Raw genomic sequence first — 22,618 nt, forward strand, 5'->3', positions numbered from 1 at the left:
TTACTGCACTGTTGGAACTAGAAGCACAAGCATTTCGCTACACTCGCATTAGCATCTGCTAACCATGTGTATGTGACCGATAAAATTTGATTTGATTTGATTTAGCTAGGTCGTTACAGGTGTACTGATAAGTGTACTGATCCAGGCTGCATCACATCTGGCTGTGATTGGGAGCCCCATAGGGCAGCACACAGTTGGCCCAGCGTCATCCAGCTTTGGCCGATGTAGGCCGTCATTGTAAATAAGAATGTGTTCTTAACTGACTCGCCTAGTTAAATAAAGGTTAAATAAAAATTAAAAAAATACTGTAAGACATCCAGGCAATTTAGAGAAAAACACTGTATATCGCAGTTGTCTTCACATGTCGTCACTAGTTACCACAGCCACAAAGTCATAAACCCCGCCCATTTCTGCATTGTCTCTTCTTAAAATGTGATTTTTAACCTAACATTAACCTTATGGCTGACCTTAATATAGCACACTTAGACTTTGTGGCTGCTGTAACTAGTTGAAACCGTTGTGCCTGTTGTTCACACGAGTGTCCGCTCTCTCGTTGGCTAGAATGGMCCCACCTAATCTTGCCTCGTTAGAGCACAGATAGGACAATGAGACAGATATTTCACTGGATGTTTAAATGTGAAGCATCCGCTTAGCGTTTACACTCATTATCAAATATGGTAGTGAGAGGAAGCCCACGGGCAGCGGGAGAAGATGGAACAAGATGGATTTTGGCCGACATTCTGCACATTTTCTCAGCGATGAAACGTTTGATCTCAATACAGTTTGATGTTCACAAAACTAGAATATGTGATGAACAGAGTGGCCTGCGATWTTTATACTTTACCCTTTGCAAAAGTTTTTAAAAATCATGTTGTTTAGAAGGAGTGCAAAGCAAAGGCAAATGTATTTATTGCACACGCGCACTTCACAAAGTAGGCGTTCCCTAACGGAAATATGCAGATGATGCTAGAATGCGCCAATAGGATCTCACTAGCTCATCTTTAGCTCTGCCCACCTCCTTGCTAGTTTTTCCCACTATGGCGCATTTATTCCCATCGGAAACGACGGGTTGTGGTTTATATTGGTTAAATTATACAAATCTTTGGTTAGAGCAAGAAGGAGGTAGCTGCATCCCAATATGGCGACCGGGGAATGGGCGAGTGGGTGTGTCGAAAGGAAAGTAGTGGGCGTGTGGAAAGCACTCCGTGACTATGGGTTATGGTTCTTTCTAGACAACTGGGTCAGTGATTTTCATGTCGAAACTCTACAGAGGCCTGAGTTCCCGAGTTGGATGACCGTTCAAAACGATTTTTCCCAGTCGGGAGCTCGTTTTTTCCCCAGTTCCCAGTTGTCTTGAACGCACTGAAGTCGGATATTTCCGAGTTCACAGTTGTTTTGAACGCTACATATAGTGTGTGAATTTGTTGCTGGACTGGCAGACAACGTTCAGTCGGAACCGCGCATAAAGTTTTTAATTCGGTGTGTTTCTGAGGACGATTTCAGGATAGGAGCGCTTGCGTTTAATTATTTTTWGTTCTACATGAGGAGAGAACTACAACATAATATTTTGGGATTGTTTTGCGGTTGAATCTTTTTGAATAGCATACAGAATGAAGTCTAAAAATACAGTAATGGGAAAGTTCCTATGTTAATCACGAAGAGAGTTGATTACTGATTTCGGATTTACGAAGTAGGAATTCGTATTTTTGGAAAATATCCTGCATAGYCTACGGGTGGAATAATATTGTTTCTTCATATGAGTCGTCCCATATCCTCTGTCCCGAGTTTTATTCAAAGTTGAAAAACCAAGATGGCGGCGGATTCCCTACAGGTAAGAACTCTGCAACTAAAACGCGTTGTTTTACAACAGTTTGTGGGCCTATAATGACATCTTTCGTTTTCAGGTCATGGTTATTTCTGTTAAATGACTGGCCTTGGTAGGAATTTGTTCATACCTTGTTACTTTGTGTGTCCAACTGTAGCTTTAGTGTAACAGACAAAATGTGATTGGAGCCCTTTGCATAATCCCTCCCTAGCCTATTTTGTTTGATTGCTTCTAAAGCGGAAGGGAAATTATTCACGTGATCAATAAAGTAATATGCCCCTAATCTCTGTTACTCAGATTATGTCAAACTAATCTCTCTGTCTGTGGGTGTGACAATTTGTATTGGGCACCTCATAGAGCTGGGTGATATGGACAAAAATCCGTATTACGATTAATGTATTGAATTATCACAACGATATATTGAACGATAAGATTATAACATTAATGTGCACCACCGTTTTATTTTTTATGACCCTTACAACCTACTACTTTGAATGTTGTACCTATCAATTGTCATATTAACAATCACCTATATTAGCAAAGTTATTTCTGTTCAAACTTCACATTTCTCTAGTAATGAATCGGCAAAATGTCCACGATAACTGGTCTGTTTGGTCGGTGTCGATCATTTGCGGTTTTATCCWKCCAGCTCCAGCACCTCAGTCTCACTGTCACAGTAAACTCCCGTTTTATATCTATTAATGTTATCAATTATTTTCTCTCACAGACATTACATAGTCAGTTAATTAGCTGTTGCTTGGAGCAGGTTGATCATAGGCTTCAGTTTCATACAGTGGACTAGTTTSTGGTTTGAACCACTCCTGATCTTGTAGTGTAATAGCACAGAGTATTTTACACTCTCTTTGGTAGTCGGCTTCAACTGAAACTGAGGTAATGTTATTTTCAGTGGAGATGCTCGGAAGTTAGTGTGGAACAGGCAGGGTGGGCCTTATTTGCAATGCAGTAAAGGGCTCTGGGACCACCTAGGATAGGATTCCTTGGCTTAGGAACATGATGCATAGCCACTTTAATAACCCTACCTGCATGTACATAATTACTTAAATTACCTCGATATCGGTGCCCCCCGCACATTGACACATTGACTCTGTACCGGTACCCCCTGTATATAGCCTCCACATTGACTCTGTACCGGTACCCCCTGTATATAGCCTCCACATTGACTCTGGTACGATACCCCCCTGTATATAGCCTCCACATTGACTCTGTATCGGTACACCCTGTATATAGCCTCCACATTGACTCTGTACCGGTACACCCTGTATATAGCCTCCACATTGACTCTGTACCGTAACACCCTGTATATAGCCTCCACACTGACTCTGTACCGGTACCCCCTGTATATAGCTTCCACATTGTTATTTACTACTGCTCTTAAAATGATTTGTTATCTCTTTTTTGGGGGTATTTTCTTATCTGCATTGTTGGTTAAGGGCTTGTAAGTATTTCACCTGTTGTATTTGGTGCATGTGACAAAATACAATTCGATTTGATTCATTAACTTCAGGTGACTAGAGTATAACTCATTGGGTTCAGAGCAGTGAGGGGAGAGCAGAGGGTAAGGGGTCTTACAAACAAGGAAGTGGATTGTACCTTTTGTCGTTATCAAGAACATGGAATTCCAACTGTTGGGGATGTATATCCTCTGAGTTAGGCCTTCTTATGAATGACTTGGTACAACCTCTGCCATTTGGTCTGGAGGGGCGCTTTAGGGTTGTGTTGAATGTAACCTCGTTCCCCAGGCTAACTTGCTACTGGGCATTTCCATGTAAAAGGACCCATGAGCACCACCATGTGAAGTTAATAGAGGCATGTCAAATGGAAGCTWAGAGTCTATATTTTATGGGGTGAAATTACCGTTTTTCTATCCCAAAAAATGTGTAATAAGCTTACGAAAAGGACTAAGAGAAAAGGGGTCTTAGACATTTACCAGAAAGTCTTTAAAATGTATTAGAAATTCATCAAAACACAATAATGTTGAATTAAATATCCCTGACAACTATTTTATATTTAGTTTTGGATTATTTTAATTATTTAAAACATTTTTTTTAAGAAACATTCCTTTGTGTCTTAATTCTTTAGCAAAACCCCACATATCTTGAATATATTTTAACATTTCTCATGAGGGAGGATAATGTAAGTTCACACAAGTAACAAGTAAAGGTAGACCTACCAATTAGTTATAGTGTTTTTACTGATATCAAGTTTGCTGATTTATTAAGTGATTAAAACTTGTAATTCTGTTATAGATTTTGGTATCAGAATTACTGCAATTGAATTGGCTACAATGGGACATTACTAATAAAGGCATTTTTAATTAATTATATGAAGAGTGCCTTGGTCCTCCTTTCTTTTTGGGGACATCATAGTAGTTGATCATAAACCAKAYTTGGGTCTCCTGCTACTGTCCTCCCTTCCACTGTTCACCTCATAGGGTCTCCAGCTACTGTCCTCCCTTCCCCTGTTCACCTCATAGGGTGTCCTGCTACTGTCCTCCCTTCCACTGTTCACCTCATAGGGTCTCCTGCTACTCGTCCTCTTCGTTCCACTGTTCACCTCATAGGGTCTCCTGCTACTGTCTCCCTTCCACTGTCACCTCATAGGGTCTCCTGCTACTCTCCTTCCCCTTCCCCCTGTTCACTCTCATAGGGTCTCCTGCTACTGTCCTCCCTTCCAGCTGTTCACCTCATAGGGTCTCCTGCTACGTCCTCCTTCCACTGTTCACTCTCATAGGGTGTCCTGCTACTGATCCTCTCTTCCCCTGTTTCACGCTCATAGGGTCTCCTGCTACTGTCCTCCCTTCCACTGTTCACCTCATAGGGTCCTGCTACTGTCCTCTCTTCCCCTGTTCACCTCATAGGGTCTCCTGTCTATCGCACTCCCTTCCACTGTTTCACCTCATAGGGTGTCCTGCTACTGTCCTCCCTTCCCTGTCACCCAATAGGGTGTCCTGCTACTATCCTCCCTTCCACTGTTCACCTCATAGGGTCTCCTGCTACTGTCCTCCTTCCACTGGTCACCTCATAGTGGTCCTCCTGCTACTGTCCTCCTCAAATGCCATGTTCTGCGTTCACTCACTATTAACAACATTTTTGCCCTTCTGTTTGGTGGTCAAAGTAATGCTGTGCTGTACTGCGATGTCCTGACTTGTGAAACAGACGTTGAGAATGAAATTCATATCCATAATTATGCACTTCTGTATAGTACAAATCAGGCACCCATGATGTAATTCTGTTACCGGATGTAATTCAAATACCGGATGGGCTCCTGAGTGGCGCAGCGGTCTAAGGCACTGCATGTCAGTGCAAGAGGCGTCACTACAGTCCCTGGTTCGAATCCAAGCTGAATTGCATCTGGCTGTGATCGGGTGTCCCATAGGGCGGCGCACAATTGGCCCAGCGTCATCCAGGCTTGGCCGTCATTGTAAATAAGAATTTGTTTCTTAACTGACTTGCCTAGTTAAATAACAAAATATATAAATCGACTTCACCTACTGTAGTTCAACAAGCAAAACCCATTTATTCAAATGTCATGTGTCGTGTTAAGCTGAAACCCCATTCTTTCTGCAGTCACCTTTTGAATCTTCATTCGGAGCAGAGAGTTCTTAGAAAATGTGTTCACATAAAAAGGGGAGGGACATTTTACCACAATTCTGTTACCAAACTGAGTCAGTGTAATTCCATTATTGTGGAATTGTTGGCCTACTGCATAGAGAGACCTGGCTGGTGGATGAGATTACATTAACCCTACTAGGGGAAAAAACAGACAAGATTAATCCGATATTAATAGCAGTATCAGTATTCAACATGTCGTGGTACAATAACACATTAATAAAGAGGTCGAGGTCTCCCCTAAACGTTGGTTTATAGGCACACACTATCCATTTAGTCACAGTGTGGATGGAGTGGGACTAGTCAGATGTGGCTTAAGAAGATGCCTCTTTGTACTACACCCATGACTCGACATTGTTATTACAGTCAGTCATAATAAGCATGTTGCGAAAAAGACTTGAGTGTTAGAAAGTACAACAGTGTACTTCAATAGTCTTTTGTTTTAAACGGCACGTGGACACCTGTTATCCCACAGGGGGAATTAGTGAGTTACGCAATCAGGCTGCCATTTGTCTCTGTTCTTCTCTCTCTCTCTCGCGCGCTTTCTCTCTCGCTTTCTTCCTCTCCCCCTCTCCCTCTCGCTTTCTCTCTCTCCCTCTCGCTTTCTCTCTCTCCCTCTCGCTTTCTCTCTCTCCCTCTCCCTCTCGCTTTCTCTCTCTCCCTCTCGCTTTCTCTCTCTCCCCCTTGCTTTCTCTATCTCCCCCTCGCTTTCTCTCAGTCTCTCGCTATGCTAAGAGCCTGTCCTTCAGCCCAGCACTTTATTTTTGCTGGAGGTTGGTTCCAATGTTGGAGGAATGCCTGAAACTACATTTCTACATTCTTCTGTCGGAGTCTGACTCATCTTTCTAAACTGAAACTCTTAACACTAAAGCCGCCGGCCCTTTCAGCAAATAAGCATGTWGCAAAAACAACTGAGGGTCATAGAAGTACAACACTGTAGCACGGCCGGCCCGCTCATTAGCTAGAACTATGTAGCCGCGTATGGCGGGAGATTGACAASGGCAACATTTTCTGAGCTAAACTGACCATGGCGCACTTCCAACAACAACACATCATACAAATGAAAAACAACTAGGTCAAGAGTTAAATCTATCTATATAGATCTTAAATATATCTATAACTTCATTTTAAAAGGACTTAACTGGTGATGCACCGACATGGTATTTRTGGCCGATACCGATATCCGATATTTTCCTTGCCAAACAACCCTATACCGATATTACACATTTTAGTGGCCTTTTAAGCATTCTKGTKCAGTTAAATAGTTAACACARACACACGGACGCAGRGGTCTAAGGCACTGCATCTCAGTGCAAGAGGCGTCACTACAGTCCCTGGTTTGAATCCAGGCTGTATCACATCCGGCCGTGATTGGGAGTCCCATAGGGTGGCTCACAATTGGTCCAGCGTCGTCCGGGTTTGGCCGGGGAGAAGGCCGTCATTGTAAATAAGAATTTGTTCTTAACTGACTTGCCTAGTTAAATAAAGGTTATACAAACCACACTGACCAAAAAMTATTTTTTMMGGTATTTAAGTTTGTCSCCATTACCAGTAAAACATAATCAAAACCTATAACTTTCACTTACCTGCTGTGCTATTTCGTTGTTCAGTTTTATTCTCAACCAGGATTTCTATGGGACGCCGTTGGGGTCTTTTGCTATGGAACGCCGTTGGGGTCTTTGCTATGGAACGCCGTTGGGGTCTTTGCTATGGAACGCCGTTGGGGTCTTTGCTAATGGACGCCGTTGGGGTCTTTGCTATGGAACGCCGTTTGCGGAACGTGCTTGCTATGGAACGTCGTTGGTGGTGTTTGCATGTCAAAAAAGATACGTCAATAACACTATCATACTGTTTTTACTTAGTTATTACAACATTGATTACATTATCACTCGTATTTCATCAAGTCACAACGATTCATCGATATGGATGCTATGATGCTAATAAAGTTGTCTCGTGCACCTACAGTGCTGGTCATAAAAATAAATTAAAAAGCTAGCTAGCTCATGGATGCAAACAATGTTCTTCCCCAAAAACATAGGGAAATGACATCTGTTTCAGTAGCTATATAGTTAGCTAGCTAGCTAAKTATATAGCTAGGTGTCATCTAAAATTACCCTGATTTTATAAGTCTTCTTATTTGATTAATGGTGGTCGGACCCATCTATGTGAAGCTAGCCACAATAAGGATTAGCCACAATAGTGGACTTTGCGGTTAGCCTTCAAAATAAAAGTATYTCATTGACAGTGATGCAAATGAATACAAATAGTAGAATTATGCCATAATTGAATAGATCACGCTAAACGAGGTTGGAATGTTGTTTATATAAAATCAACAAAAGACATGAATTTGTTAATTTGACAAAAAGCTGTTGAAATGACACTGGATGTATTATACTTTAGAATTACATTGGCAGCATACTTATTTCACTGTACAGCCTTACCTATGGATTGTGGATCAATGACACAGGGTATCAGACTACTCAGTGACACCCAGAGAACATTAGCATCGTAGCTCTTATTGCGGGACTCTGAAACCACTGTGAATTGATCCACATTTATTGTCAACCTGTGTATTGAACACTATCCCAGAGGAAAAACAATACCACATGGATGTTTTGGAGTCGGATAACTCTGAGGAGGACGTTGGGGAAAAATATATTAGGTATTGAGTAGACTGATCCCCAATCCTTAGGTAAAGKTGTACAGTGCAATATGAATGTCAATACACACAATAGGCTGACTGGGGAGGGGATTTCACACAGTAACACTCCCGCGATAAGAGCTACAAGGCTAGTATTTGCGTAAACTCTCCCCAGTTGTGTTCTGTGGGTGTCACCGAGTAGACCGATACCCCATTTCATTGCTTCACATTCCAACCTAGTTTAACATTATCTAGTCTAAATATGGCAGGATTCCACCAATTGTAACCTTCTGCATCACTTTCAAAGAGGTACTTTTATTTTGAAGGCAAGCCGCAAATTTCACAATTGTGCCTAATCCTTATTGTGGCTAGCTTCACAACACATAACCTGGTCATGTCGAGCTTCACTAGCCAGATGAAGATAGRTGGCTGCTTATAACGTTAACTTTGGGCAACAGTGTTAAGTAGCTGGCTAGCTATTTATTTTGATGAACTGAAGTTCAATTTCAATAGMCGAACAACAAGTGGCTACCTAGCTAATACTTACTCACAAGGATTCCTAAATCATTGCTAAGAATAGTGAAAATGACTGCAGTTTCTACTGGTTGTTGTTTTCAGGCTGGTTGTATTAGTGCTAGCTAGGTACCAAGCTAAAGCTAGCTACCCCAGAAGTTGTGGTCGAACAAATAATGCTTTATTACCAACGCGGTTTTGTAAACACATCGTTCGTGGCTGGTGTTTGCTTGTTTGCAGACTTGTTTTGTACAGCTTTTTCAGTGCTAGTAATAGTAGTGGTAGCGCTAGGCTTGCACGTGCAAATTCAGAACACACAACATTCTATAATAGAACTGTGTTATTTTACGTGTCCAAATTAAAAGCTTATCTAACGCGTCAYAATAGTGTTATTTGACATGTATCTTTTTTGACAAGCAAAGACCCAAACGGCGTTCCATAGTATGTAGTGAAGCTAATAGCAGTGACGCCATTACTGTGTAACTCCGGTAGGGAAACATCTGAACAATAGCGCACATGGTAACGTTAGTGTGTACCGGTGCTCCATCAGTCGGCGAAAGCCAACATCACCCACGACAGAGAACGGTTGATTGTCAAGGGCAATGAATTCCATTATCTTGGCTTTAATGGATTTCGCCTTTGAGTTGTCTCGCTGAAATGTTCTTACTCTGTCAAATGACTGCTGGACTTTTTGACTGCTCGATCCTCACAGCAGACATTGTGGGCTAGGTTAGGAATGCTGTGTTGCACGTGTYGCGCKACATTTTACGTGGCGTCATTACGTCATGTACCTACGTTATGTAGGTATGCACGTCAGCTTTCACATCGGTTTTTCACATCGGCTTTAAACTAGACATCGGGCCAATACCGATGTCGGCATTTTTAGCTAATATCTTCCCGGTATGTTCACCGACATATTGTGCATCCCTAGACTAAACAAACATTGTGGAAATAACAAAATGTGTAGTTACTACTAGTCTTTGCTTAGAAGCCTGAGCAATGCTGCCATGAGTGCTCATGTGCTGAACACAGACAGCGTGGTTATACTTGGAAAAAGTTACATTTGGAAATCGAGCTGTTGAATTTAGTTATTTGACGAAGGTAAGTATCATAGAAACGGCAGCTTTTTCTGATACTATATAGAAATCAAACCATTTTACCTGCTTGTGACTCTGCTCCTCTCCCTGCTTGTGAACTCTGCTCCTCTCCCTGCTTTGTGACTCTGCTCCTCTCCCTGCTTGTGACTCTGCTCCTCTCCCTGCTTGTGACTCTGCTCCTCTCCCTGCTTGTGACTCTGCTCCTCTCCCTGCTTGTGACTCTGCTCCTCTCCCTGCTTGTGACTCTGCTCCTCTCCCTGCTTGTGACTCTGCTCCTCTCCCTGCTTGTGACTCTGCTCCTCTCCCTGCTTGTGCCTCTGCTCTCCTCCCTGCTTTGTACTCTGCTCCTCTCCCTGCTTGTGACTCTGCTCCTCTCCCTGCTTGTGCCAATTCCAAGCTGTGCCCATCTCTTCATGTACAATTTGACAACTAATAATATTGTCACTCACCCTGTCTTTAGGCGAATTCTTATTCTGTGTGAAATGAGTTTAGGTGTAGATTCGATGGGCTGGCTGTGCAMGCTGACTGGCATCGTTTGCTTCCCCTTCGGTCATCAACTTGGATAGTGAATGATATATTTWGCATTATTCTAAAGGACTACTGCAACACATAGCATGTTTTAATTTCCCTTCCATTTCATTAGTAAAAGAGTTATAGTGAATGATAATCCAGTAACGGAAAATAGGATATCAACCCGCAAAGGTCAAATTATTATAAACATGAGCGCCAACGCTGATAAATAGGCACAAATGTAAAGCGTTAATATGCGTGAAAATGACAAAATACACTACATGACCAAAGTTAGCAGAACTTTTGAACGGACACCTGCTCATCGAACATCTCATTCTAAAATAATGGGCATTAATATGAAGTTGGTCCCCCTTTGCTGCTACAACAGCCTCCACTCTTCTGGGAAGTCATTAATATGAAGTTGGTCCCTTTGCTGCTACAACAGCCTCCACTCTTCTGGGAAGTCATTAATATGAAGTTGGTCCCCCTTTGCTGCTACAACAGCCTCCACTCTTCTGGGAAGTCATTAATATGAGTTGGTCCCCCTTTGCTGCTAACAAAGCCTCCACTCTTCTGGGAAGTCTTAATATGAAGTTGGTCCCCCTTTGCTGCTACAACAGCCTCCACTCTTCTGGGAAGTCATTAATATGAAGTTGGTCCCTTTGCTGCTACAACAGCCTCCACTCTTCTGGGAAGTCATTAATATGAAGTTGGTCCCTTTGCTGCTACAACAGCCTCCACTTTCTGGGAAGTCATTAATATGAAGTTGGTCCCCCTTGCTGCTGTAACAGCCTCCACTCTTCTGGGAAGTCTTAATATGAAGTTGGTCCCCCTTTTGCTGCTACAACAGCCTCCACTCTTTCTGGGAAGTCATTAATATGAAGTTGGTCCCCTTTGCTGCATAACAGCCTCCACTCTTCCTGGGAAGTCATTAATATGAAGTTGGTCCCCTTTGCTGCTACACAGCCTCCACTCTTCTGGGAAGTCATTAATATGAAGTTGGTCCCCTTTGCTGCCATAACAGCCTCCACTCTTCTGGGAAGTCATTAATATGAAGTTGGTCCCCCTTTGCTGCTGTACACAGCCTCCCTCTTTCTGGGAAGTCATTAATATGAAGTCGGTCCCCCTTTGCTGCCATAACAGCCTCCACTCTTCTGGGAAGTCGATTAATATGAAGTTGGTCCCCCTTTGCTGCTACAACAGCCTCCACTCTTCTGGGAAGTCATTAATATGAAGTGGTCCCCTTTTGCTGCCATAACAGCCTCCACTCTTCTGGGAAGTCTTATATGGAAGTTGGTCCCCTTTGCTGCTATAACAGCTCCACTCTTCTGGGAAGTTTTAATATGAAGTTGGTCCCCCTTTGCTGCCATAACAGCCTCCACTCTTCTGGGAAGTCGTTAATATGAAGTTGGTCCCCTTTGCTGCTAAACAGCCTCCACTCTTCTGGGAAGTCTTAATATGAGTTGGTCCCCCTTTGCTGCTGTAACAGCCTCCACTCTTCTGGGAAGTCATTAATATGAAGTTGGTCCCCCTTTGCTGCTAACAGCCTCCACTCTTCTGGGAAGTCATTAATATGGAGTTGGTCCCCCTTTGCTGCTGTAACAGCCTCCACTCTTCTGGGAAGTCATTAATATGAAGTTGGTCCCCCTTTGCTGCTGTAACAGCCTCCACTCTTCTGGGAAGTCATTAATATGAATTTGGTCCCCTTGCTGCTGTAACAGCCTCCACTCTTCTGGGAAGTCATTAATATGAAGTGGTCCCCTTTGCTGCCTAAAGCCTCCCACTCTTCTGGGAAGTCATTAATATGAAGTTGGTCCCCCTTTGCTGCTAACAGCCTCCACTCTTCTGGAAGTCATTAATATGGAGTTGGTCCCCCTTTGCTGCTAACAGCCTCCACTCTTCTGGGAAGTCATTAATATGAAGTTGGTCCCCTTTGCTGCTGACAACAGCCTCCACTCTTCTGGGAAGTCATTAATATGAAGTTGGTCCCCCTTTGCTGCTACAACAGCCTCCACTCTTCTGGGAAGTCATTAATATGAAGTTGGTCCCCTTTGCTGCTACAACAGCCCTCCACTCTTCTGGGAAGTCGTTAATATGAAGTTGGTCCCCCTTTGCTGCTTACAACAGCCTCCACTCTTCTGGGAAGTCATTAATATGAGTTGGTCCCCCTTTGCTGCTACACAGCCTCCACTCTTCTGGGAAGTCGTTAATATGAAGTTGGTCCCCCTTTGCTGCTAACACAGCCCACTCTTCTGGGAAGTCGTTAATATGAAGTTGGTCCCCTTTGCTGCCATAACAGCCTCCACTCTTCTGGGAAGTCGTTATATGAAGTTGGTCCCCCTTTGCTGCTAAACAGCCTCCACTCTTCTGGGAAGTCATTAATATGAAGTTGGTCCCCCTTTGCTGCTACAACAGCCTCCACTCTTCTGGGAAGTCATTAATATGAAGTTGGTCCCCCTTTGCTGCTACAGCCTCCACTCTTCTGGGAAGTCATTAATATGAAGTTGGTCCCCTTTGCTGCTACAACAGCCTCCACTCTTCTGGGAAGTCATTAATATGAAGTCGTCCCCCTTTGCTGCTGTAACAGCCTCCACTCTTCTGGGAAGTCATTAATATGAAGTTGGTCCCCCCTTTGCTGCTACAACAGCCTCCACTCTTCTGGGAAGTCATTAATATGAAGTCGGTCCACCCTTTTGCGTGCCAATAACAGCCTCCACTCTTCAGGGAAGGCTTTCCACTAGAAGTTGGAACATTGCTGCCAGACTTGCTTCCATTCAGACCCAGACCATTATTCCTCCTCCACTAAACTTTACAATTGTCACTATTCATTCGGGCAGGTAGCATTCTCATGGCATCTGCCAAACCCAGATTCGTCTGTCACACTGCTAGATGGTGAAGCGGGATTCATCACTCCAGAGAACGAGTTTCCACTGCTCAAGAGTCCAACGGCTTTACACCACTCCAGCCGACGCTTGGCATTGTGCAAAGTGATCTTAGGCTTGTGTGCGGCTACTCGGCCATGGAAACCCATTTCATGAAGTTCCTGACGAACAGTTATTGTGCTGACGTTGCTTCCAGAGGCAGTTTGGAACTCGCTAGTGTTGCAACCAAGGACCGATGATTTTTACACGCMGTCCCGTTCTGTGAGCTTGTGRGGCCTACCACTTTGCGGCTGAGGAAGTGTTGGTCCTAGACGTTGGAAAGGTGGCAACCTTTGACGGTGTCACGTTGAGAGTCACTGAGCTCTTCAGTAAGGACATTATACTGCCAATGTTTGTCCATGGAGATTGCCTAGCTGTCTTCTCGATTTTATACACCTGTCAGCAACGGGTGTGGCTGACATAGCCGAATCCTCTAATTTGAAGGCGTGGGTGTCCACATACTTTTGTGTATATATATAGTATATGAAAATCATTGTAATTTATTGATTGTACGGGACCCTGTATTGTGCCTTTTTACATATGAATCAATCATCTCGTTTTCTCTTCTCTAAACTCTCGATTTCACAGTCACAATGACTCCCGATTTCATAGTCACAATGGCCACAATTCTTCATTGCACTATTGTTCTAAATTTAAATCAACGTCTTCACCCTCCTTATCATTCACTTAAGCCTAATCTAAATTCGATTGTGAAGTAAAGTGCACAATTATCAGTTTCTATTGCCCATTCATCCATTTAGCCTATGCCATTCATTCAGAGGAGAGAGGCACGTTAGAGCCTGGCAAAAAAAAGAAGTAAATAAACTTTTAAAAAATCTAAACTCATTGCTCAATATGTTTGATTTGTAATGAAATGTAAAATACAAACGTTATGGCAAAGTCAGGGAAGAAGCAGGTGAGGCTATATATTTGTTGGCTTATCTATTTACAAAATCAAACGTCATTGGTCCGTTGGTGGATCTAGTGTTTTAGGCTCTGAGGCTAAATGGCGGAGTTCACAGGACTCCGTCTTCTGTTTGTTTTGGTGTTTGGACTACCAGGCTGTTTCCTTGGTGACCTAGTGACTGTTGTGTTGACAGCTACAGTACAACAGGTTACATTAGGTCTGTGACGGTTACAATTCGTTATTATCAGTAACATTTTGGTATTATTACCTCCTAAATATTAGTCTAGTATACAAATGTATGAAATGTCAGATTTCAAGGGGAATTACAAAAAATAGATTGACGCACTAAACCATAATTTTTTTTTTCGGAACAAATTGCATAACGTTACCAACTCTGCTGCAGATTGGCAAGAGAGGACGCTAGGATTTAGGCTATGCATCCTATAGCTAGGATGAACCATGAAAGGAGCTTGGCTACGTTTCATTCAGTTGTTTAGAGAGGAAAGGTTGAACTTTCACCWGTCGGCATTCCTCGCACCTTTGCTGACACAGAAAAGAAAACAGTGTCTTGTTGCAATCTGACTAAAGAGACCCAGACAAGCTAGCCCTGTTTTAGGAAACTTTCTGAACGGCCATAGAGAATTTGTGAACTTATACACGCACACCTACCCACCTAAAAGGACCCATCAATCAAAGTCGTCTGTAGCGCATCTCACTCGGATACATAAACAAATCACATTTGTCCTTTCCCCAAAACCGTGCCTTAGCTTCAAATCCTTTCTGTAGGATATATAAACAATTGTCTACGTTATAGGATAATGCTAAATCAATCTCTCTGTCTTCACTGTTCCCTTCTTGCGCAATTCACACATCTCCGCTAGCAACTCCACTGGCCCATCTCTTCTCCCTCTCTCTAGCTCTTGAARGAGTAGCCTATATAAACTTAMCAACAACAAAAAACGTCCTCTCACRGTCAACTGTGTTTATTTTCAYCAAATGTAACAGTATAACTTTAAACCGTCCCCTCGCCCCGACACYGGCGCGAACCAGGGACCCTCTGCACACATCAACAACYGTCYCCCACGAAGCYTCGTTACCCATCYCTCCACAAAYGCCGCGGCCCTTGCAGAGCAAGGGGAACCACTACTTCTAGGTTTCAGAGCGAGTGACGTAACCGACTGAAAGGCTGCTAGCGCGCACCACCGCTAACTAGCTAGCCATTTCACATCGGTTACACAAACTTAACACATTTCCAAAGGTTTATAAATAATATCACCATAATCAAGAATAGATAAAAAGGTTGACTGAATAATCTGCCTCCAACTGCTTAGAGAAAAGCACRATCTGTTTCTGTAGAAAAAATACAACTTTTAAATCTTAGCTTCAAAACCATATAAAGTATTTGTGGGAACATGAAGATGCAATTGACACTCCATTAAAATGTAAACAAATACATYCAACARGTCCATAGCKTATTTATCAGTGTTGAGTAGTCTATATAAATTTAAGAAAATTATCTGTATCAAATTATAACGTATATGCCTTGAGGGATTGTCCATTTGACACATTAGCTCATTGTCGGCCTCAGCGCCAGAACAACCTTGTTGAATAATTATTGAATAGTCAGACACATCCATCTTTATTTAAAACAAGACCAATGTATTTATTTACTAGACYGCAATGAAAACATTGTATAAAAGAAAGTTCACACATCAAACACAGCCTATAGGCAAGAGCTTCTACACCCGCACATCTATCAGATTAGCTACTGGAGCGTCAGACGGCAGTTGGGAAGAGATGTAGATTGACTAAGTTAACAAAACAACGACTTATAGTCATTAGTAAACACTCCCACTATTAGGTCAAATGTGTCTACGTGAAAATAAAGCTAATAAATAAAAATGATGATGAATGTAGGCCTATTTTTAAACGGGTTTGATGGTTATTTTATGTTCATGACGGTCTTCATGCATAACCGTCAGCTACACGGTTATTCAGTTACCGTCACAGCCCGAGGTTACATTAAATATCCTTGTCTGGCTAGAGGATGGATTGAGGATTATTTTTCATTGCGGTATTGGGTTGAAATGTAGATGAGAAGACTGATGGATAACACGTCTGTGMCTTTGGGAACCACGTTACTTTAACACCCTGCGAGGTAGCAGGGCTGTAAACGATATTTAACTTGTCTGCTTGCATCAGCTGGGGTTTTATCCACTATAACAGCTTAGCGGGATTTGACCTCCTSAGTCCTCTCCAAACTGCTTATCAGCTATTCTGATGCCGCAAGGAGCAGACTGTGAGAACAAACACCATAACTAAACCAAGCTGAGTGACTGCGGACTCGAAGTACCAACCAATATGGCCGTGGTGCTTCATAGCAGTGGATTATACTACGTCTCCAGTTTCTTGTGAACTTGTTTCAAACCAAGGAAACAGAGGGGGGGGGAGCCTGTACAGTACATTTGAAAAATGCTTGGATCGGTTCATGCCTCTGTGCTGGATATCATGGACACGGTAAGGAATACCTGTTCTGCTCTGCAGCAGTGTGTCGTTTTCTCCTTCATTACATTCATCATAGTGAATGTCAAGTTCTTCTCTATACTAATTATGGGAGTCAGCATTCTGTCTGAGTTGTGTTGTGGTTTATAGCGCAGGATGAACTAGCTAAACAAGGTCAGACAACACAATGGCCTGCTTTGTCTATGCAGTATAGCCACATCGTTAGGTCATTTTAAACATGTCTACAACTCCGTTGAAGTTGATACTGTATATTTGTACATAGTGAAGAGAGATCCTTGCCTTTCTTAAATCCAGTATAGCCTCTGGCTGAACTGATTTGTAGTAGAGCAATTCCACAGTAATGCACTTGCGCTGAGACTCTGATTTTTCACTTAAAATGTTTCCCAAACCAAAACCCATTGATTTCAAAGTTTAACAAACCATTAAACTCTATGCACAAGGACACCGTTTAACAATTTACATAGAACATTTTACAAAAACACATTTTACTAGAACTGTTGCAGATTCAACGTTTATATAACAGAATTTCTGTCAAATCTCCTTCAGTTTGTGACTACGTTTTCCCAAAATATCTGCTCAAGATTGAAAGATGTCTGCAGAGAGAATGGCGTGTCGGCTATGACATGACACCGTGAGTGAAGTGGATTTACACACGGTAACAGAATGTAATCATGGGTCCCTGCTCTGTACTACACACACACGTACATAATTATGGGTATGAATCAGGGTTTCCCGGTAAATGCCGGCTTTCGGGGCAGAAAAAAAAAAGAGAGAAAAAGCTGCTAAATAAAATCGTTGCTGACCCAAATTGTCAACAACAACAAAAAGTCCATTGCAAAATAAGACTTTTTATTCATTGACGGAAATACCAGTCGATGTGCTCCAACATCAAAGGCTAATGTACTTCATATTAAATCCTCAAGCTGATTGGAAATTAGTGTTGGGTGTGTTACTGTTTGGTGAAGATTGTGTTGATTATCCCCGTTTCCAGTGTGCCTGCCGAGAGGGGATTATTTCTCCAAAACAGAGTAAAGACGGCTTCCAGATCGCTCTTTCTTGAGGACAAAGTAATGAGGCTGATGCACATCGAGCTACTGAGTTGGACAGTCTTTCCTCCCAACAGCAGCGGCTCACTTTGAGCAGACCCAGTTCCTCCGCAAATGCAAGTAAATTAGAGGGCAAATGATTGTGCTTGTCAGGCCCYGMCCTAGCAGTTCTGCTGCTGTCCTAGGCCAGATCAACATATCCCCCCCTGTGTCATGTATAAAGATTTGGAATGGATTGATAGAGTAATTATGTGTATCATGCGCATTTCAGTTGASCTTATTCAGTAGCACTTAGAAACMAAACATCGTTGCCAACCATTCACATCAGAGAGTTACAATGTTAATCACTGGGCAGCCAACTACCTAATATTAGGACATATAGTTATCAATAAGCCACGTACAGTTGAAGTCGGAAGTTTACATACACTTAAGTTGGAGCCGTTAACAGTGTTTTTCAACCATTCCACACATTTCTTGTTAACAAACTATAGTTTTGGTAAGTCGGTTAGGACATCTACATTGTGCATGCACAAGTAATTTTTCGAACATTGTTACAGACCAGATTATTTCACCTTACAATTCACTTGATCACAATTCCAGTGGTCAGAAGTTTACATCACCTAAGTTGACTGTGCTTTAAACAGCTTGGAAAGTTCCAGAAAAATGTATGCAGGCTTTAAGATGATTCTGATAGGCTAATACATAATTTTGAGTCACATTGGAGGTGAACCTGTGGCTGCACTTCAAGGCTACTTTCAAACTCAGTGCCTCTTTGCTTCATCATGGGAAATCACAAAGAAATCAGGCAAGATCTCAGGGAAAATGGTAAACCCACAAATCTGGTTCTCTTAGAAGCAAATTCCAAACCCTGAAGGTACCACGTTCATCTGTACAAACCATAGTACGCAATAAACACCATGGGACCACGCAGCCGTCATCACGCTCAGGAAGGAACGCGTTCTGTCTCCTAGAGATGAACGTACTTTGGTGCGAAAAGTGCAAATCAATCACAGAACAAACAGCAAAGGACTTGTGAAGATGCTGGAGGAACATACCAAAGTATCTATATCCACAGTAAAAACGAGTCATATCGACATAACCTGAAAGGCTGCTCAGCAAGGAAAAAGCCACTGCTCCAAAACCGCCATAAAAAAGCCAGACTACGGTTTGCAACTGGACATGGGACAAAGATGTGCTTTTGGAGGAATGTCCTCTGGTCTGATGAAACAAAAATAGAACTGTTTGGCCATAATGACCAGGAGGAAAAAGGGGAGGCTTGCAAGCCAAAGAACACCATCCAACCGTGAAGCACGGGGGTGGCAGCATCATGTTGTGGGGTTGCTTTGCTGCAGGATGGACTGTGCACTTCACAAATAATGATGCATCATGAGGCAGGAAATTATGTGGTATATTGAGCAACATCTCAAGACATCAGTCAGGAAGTTAAAACTTGTCGCAAATGGGTCTTCCAAATGGACATGACCCCAGCGATACTTACCAAGGTTTGTGCAAAATGTGTTAAGGACAACAGAGTCAAGTATTGGAGTGGCCATCACAAAGCCTGACCTCCATCCTATAGAAATTTGTGGGCAGACAACAACGTGTCCGAAGCAAGAGGCCTACAAACCTGACTCAGTTACACCACTCTGTCAGGAGAAATTGGCCAAAATTCACCCGACTTATTGTTGAGCCAAGTAACAATTTAAAGGCAATGGAAACGAGTTGCGTTCATAATTGAGGGCACGGCTCATTTCACAGGAGCAGAATTAGCTTTCTCTCAATGAAACAGCCTTAAACAAAATGTAGTTGCATATCGAATTTTTGTCAACACTCATTTAATTTATTCATTTTTGTGGCCGCCAAGTGTCATCTTCCATCTGTGGTTGCAGGGAGCCTACATGTTTAGACGTTGAGCCGGTAACTGAAAGGATCGTATCCCCGACCTGACAAGGTTAAAATCTGTCATTCTGCCCCTGAGCAAGGCAGGGGGCAGACGACGTGGTTGTCAATTAAGGCAAAAGCACCTCTCTGTTCCCGCGGCACGTGATGTCAATTAAGCAACGTACCTCTCTGACCCCCCACCCCCCACACCCCGACCTCTGATTAAATGCCCTAGACACATTTCAGTTGAAGGCATTCAGTTGTACAACTGACTAGGTATCCCCCTTTCCCTAAAAGACAGAATTAATGATTAAGAATCGCAGCGGGAATGGGGAGTGGGACGAGCTGGCCCGGTCATGTCTAGAAGGGATCCCGCTTTTGTCAAATTAACATKAAAAGTAGAAATTGTTTGCATTTTAGCTAACAATTTTCCTAACCTCAACCTAATTCTCCTATCCGGCTACTTTAATTATCCTAACCTGCTACGAAAAGTCAAATCTGATCCCTTCTAGCCATGACCAGCCGGCCCTGGTGTTCGTCGACAGCATGTATTTATTTGGCCTKATTAAAATGTTCATGCCTAGGCTATATTAAATTAGAATCCTAGATTGTATTTCAAAACAGCTGTGTTTTTGTTATTTCTAAATTCAAATGTTCATACGAATAGCCTATAAGACCGGTCATCCACAAATGTATATTATATAAATATAATATTTTGAAGATGTGTTTTATAACTTGTTCCTTTGGCTAAATGTTTTGTCTTAAAAAAAAGAAAAAAAAAAAAAATATGGTATTAATTTATGATTTATAGCAGAGTTGAAGATGCAACTGATAATGTTTTAGCTTTTTAATAAAACCTGTCATGTTGGTTTAAGAACATTTGTTCTGCTTTATTACAGCTGCGTAATGTTCTCCAATCTAGTGTGCAGTGGTGTATTCATGGAGGGCCTCCCATTCTGCCTCAACAAGGGAAAAAAATTGAAAAACCATAATTATTTTATCTTTCGTCTCTTTTTTTTTTGTTGTGTTTTGAGTAATTTTTTTCTTCAATTCTCTAGAGGCAGAATGTATCTCACAGGAGAAAGCATCCGAGCGAGTGAAACAGCGCCCCTCTGTCAGATAGATGTGTAGCCCATCTATCTGATGCTGTCTGGTCAAAAAGGGTATGACATTGTTGCCGCCTGTAGCATTGAAGGTAAGGGAAGCCAGCAAGCATCTGGTCTCCCTTGGTAAAAAATGTATTTAACAACAAACTTGCCAATCTTCGTTGAGCTCAACTGAGCGGGCTTGGCTTCCCCAGTGATTTTTACCCATGTATCGCTAATGCTCTAGTGTGTACTATACTCTACTTTACTGTACTGAACTATACTCTACTGTACTGAACTATACTCTACTTTACTGTAATGTCCAAACTTGTAAAACATAGACGTCTATAATTGGAGACCAAATCTAAACCAATTATGGTCGTTATGTTTGGGCCAAATGATGTCCGGTCCAGAGCTATGTCCGCTGAAACCCAGCTCTTAAATAGCGACTCAGAGTTGAACAATCTAAGAAGATGTGGTGGTCAGTTAAGTCCAAAGTCAGGGTTTGCTTTCGTACTAAATAACATTAGCCGTCACCTGTTTTACAACCAGTGAATAGGTGTTTCAAAGAGCGATGCCCAAGTAACCTGAGTGGGGCCACAATTACATTTGACTTCAGGTCAGTCGAGGAAATGCTTGTCGCTTATCCTTAAATTGATGTGAACAATACGGCAGGCTATGTAACCTACAACGGTGTACTTGGTCTGCTATGTAACCTACAACGGTTTACTTGGTCTGCTATGTAACCAACAACGGTGTACTTGGTCTGCTATGTAACCAACAACAGTGTACTTGGTCTGCTATGTAACCAACAACGGTGTACTTGGTCTGCTATGTAACCAACAACAGTGTACTTGGTCTGTAGGGGAGGCCCGCTCTGTCTGTCCTGTTGCAGTGACGTGTTTCCTCTGCCATTCCCTGTCATTGTCTGACCAGCCAGCCAGAGGACTTTGTTAAGGTCAGCTGTAAGGCCTAGTGTGTTTTGGCCAGTGCAGGCTCGTGTCAAAATGGCACCCTATTTCCTTTATAGTGCACTACATTTGACCAGAGGCCTATTGAGCCCTGTCAAAAGAAGTGCACATAATAGGAAATAGGGTGCCATAGTTCTTGGACACCAGCCATACACTGACAGTAGACTAGCAGCACCGACTGAGAGGCCCTCGTGTCTAAGTATTGACCAGCCCACAGGATTAGCTGCTTTCTCTTTAGTCTCACATAACGGTCATCAGAGCCCGCCGATGATGACCTGCGAAGTGAACTGTACTGCCGATTACCAGACCAACAGAGCTCAAGTCGTTATTTGTCACATGCTGTTCGTAAACAACCCGGTGTTTAAAAAAATAAAAAAAATAACAGATAGAATTCTGACTTCCGGAACCCTTCCCAACAATGTGCAGAGAGAAATATTAAATAACAACAGAAGGAATAAACACACAATGTAGTCAACGATAACTTGGCTAGATTTTTTATTTATTTATTTATTTTATTTATTAGCTAGGCAAGTACAGTTAAGAACAAATTCTTATTTACAATGCGGCCTACCAGAAAGAGCAACCAACTTGCGGGGAGGATGGGGCTGGGATTAAAATAAATAAGGACAAAACAACACTCACGACAGAGGACAGCACTACATAGAGACTAGACGACAACACAAGCATGGTAGCAGACATGACAACAACTATGGCAGCAAGCACAACAGCATGAAAACATGGTACGCAACTACGAACAAACGTGGACAGCAGCACAACTGTAGCAACACAAAGAAAGGTCACTAAATAGCAATATATGTTGGGTATCAGACAACAGCACTAGGGGCAAGAAGGTAGAGACAACAATACATCACGCACAGCCACAACTGTCAGTAAGTGTCCATGATTGAGTCTTTGAATGAAGAGATTGAAGTTAACTGTCCAGTGAGTGTTTGTTGCAGCTCGTTCCAGTCGCTAGCTGCAGCGAACTGAAAAAGAGGAGCGACCATTGATATGTGTGCTTTGAGACTTTAACAGAATGTGATTGGCAGAACGGGGTTAAGTAGTGTGG

The 22,618-nt window shown here is 42.5% G+C and overlaps 1 pseudogene; it reads left to right on the forward strand.

Annotated features, from left to right (window-relative positions):
* The first annotated feature begins 1,077 nt into the window (after positions 1–1,077).
* Positions 1,078–22,618, forward strand: part of LOC112071985 (serine/threonine-protein kinase N2-like) — a 51,883-nt pseudogene continuing 30,342 nt past the window's right edge.

This window comes from Salvelinus sp. IW2-2015, unplaced genomic scaffold (genome assembly GCF_002910315.2).
Source record: "Salvelinus sp. IW2-2015 unplaced genomic scaffold, ASM291031v2 Un_scaffold1793, whole genome shotgun sequence".
NCBI classification, from domain to species: domain Eukaryota; kingdom Metazoa; phylum Chordata; class Actinopteri; order Salmoniformes; family Salmonidae; genus Salvelinus; species Salvelinus sp. IW2-2015.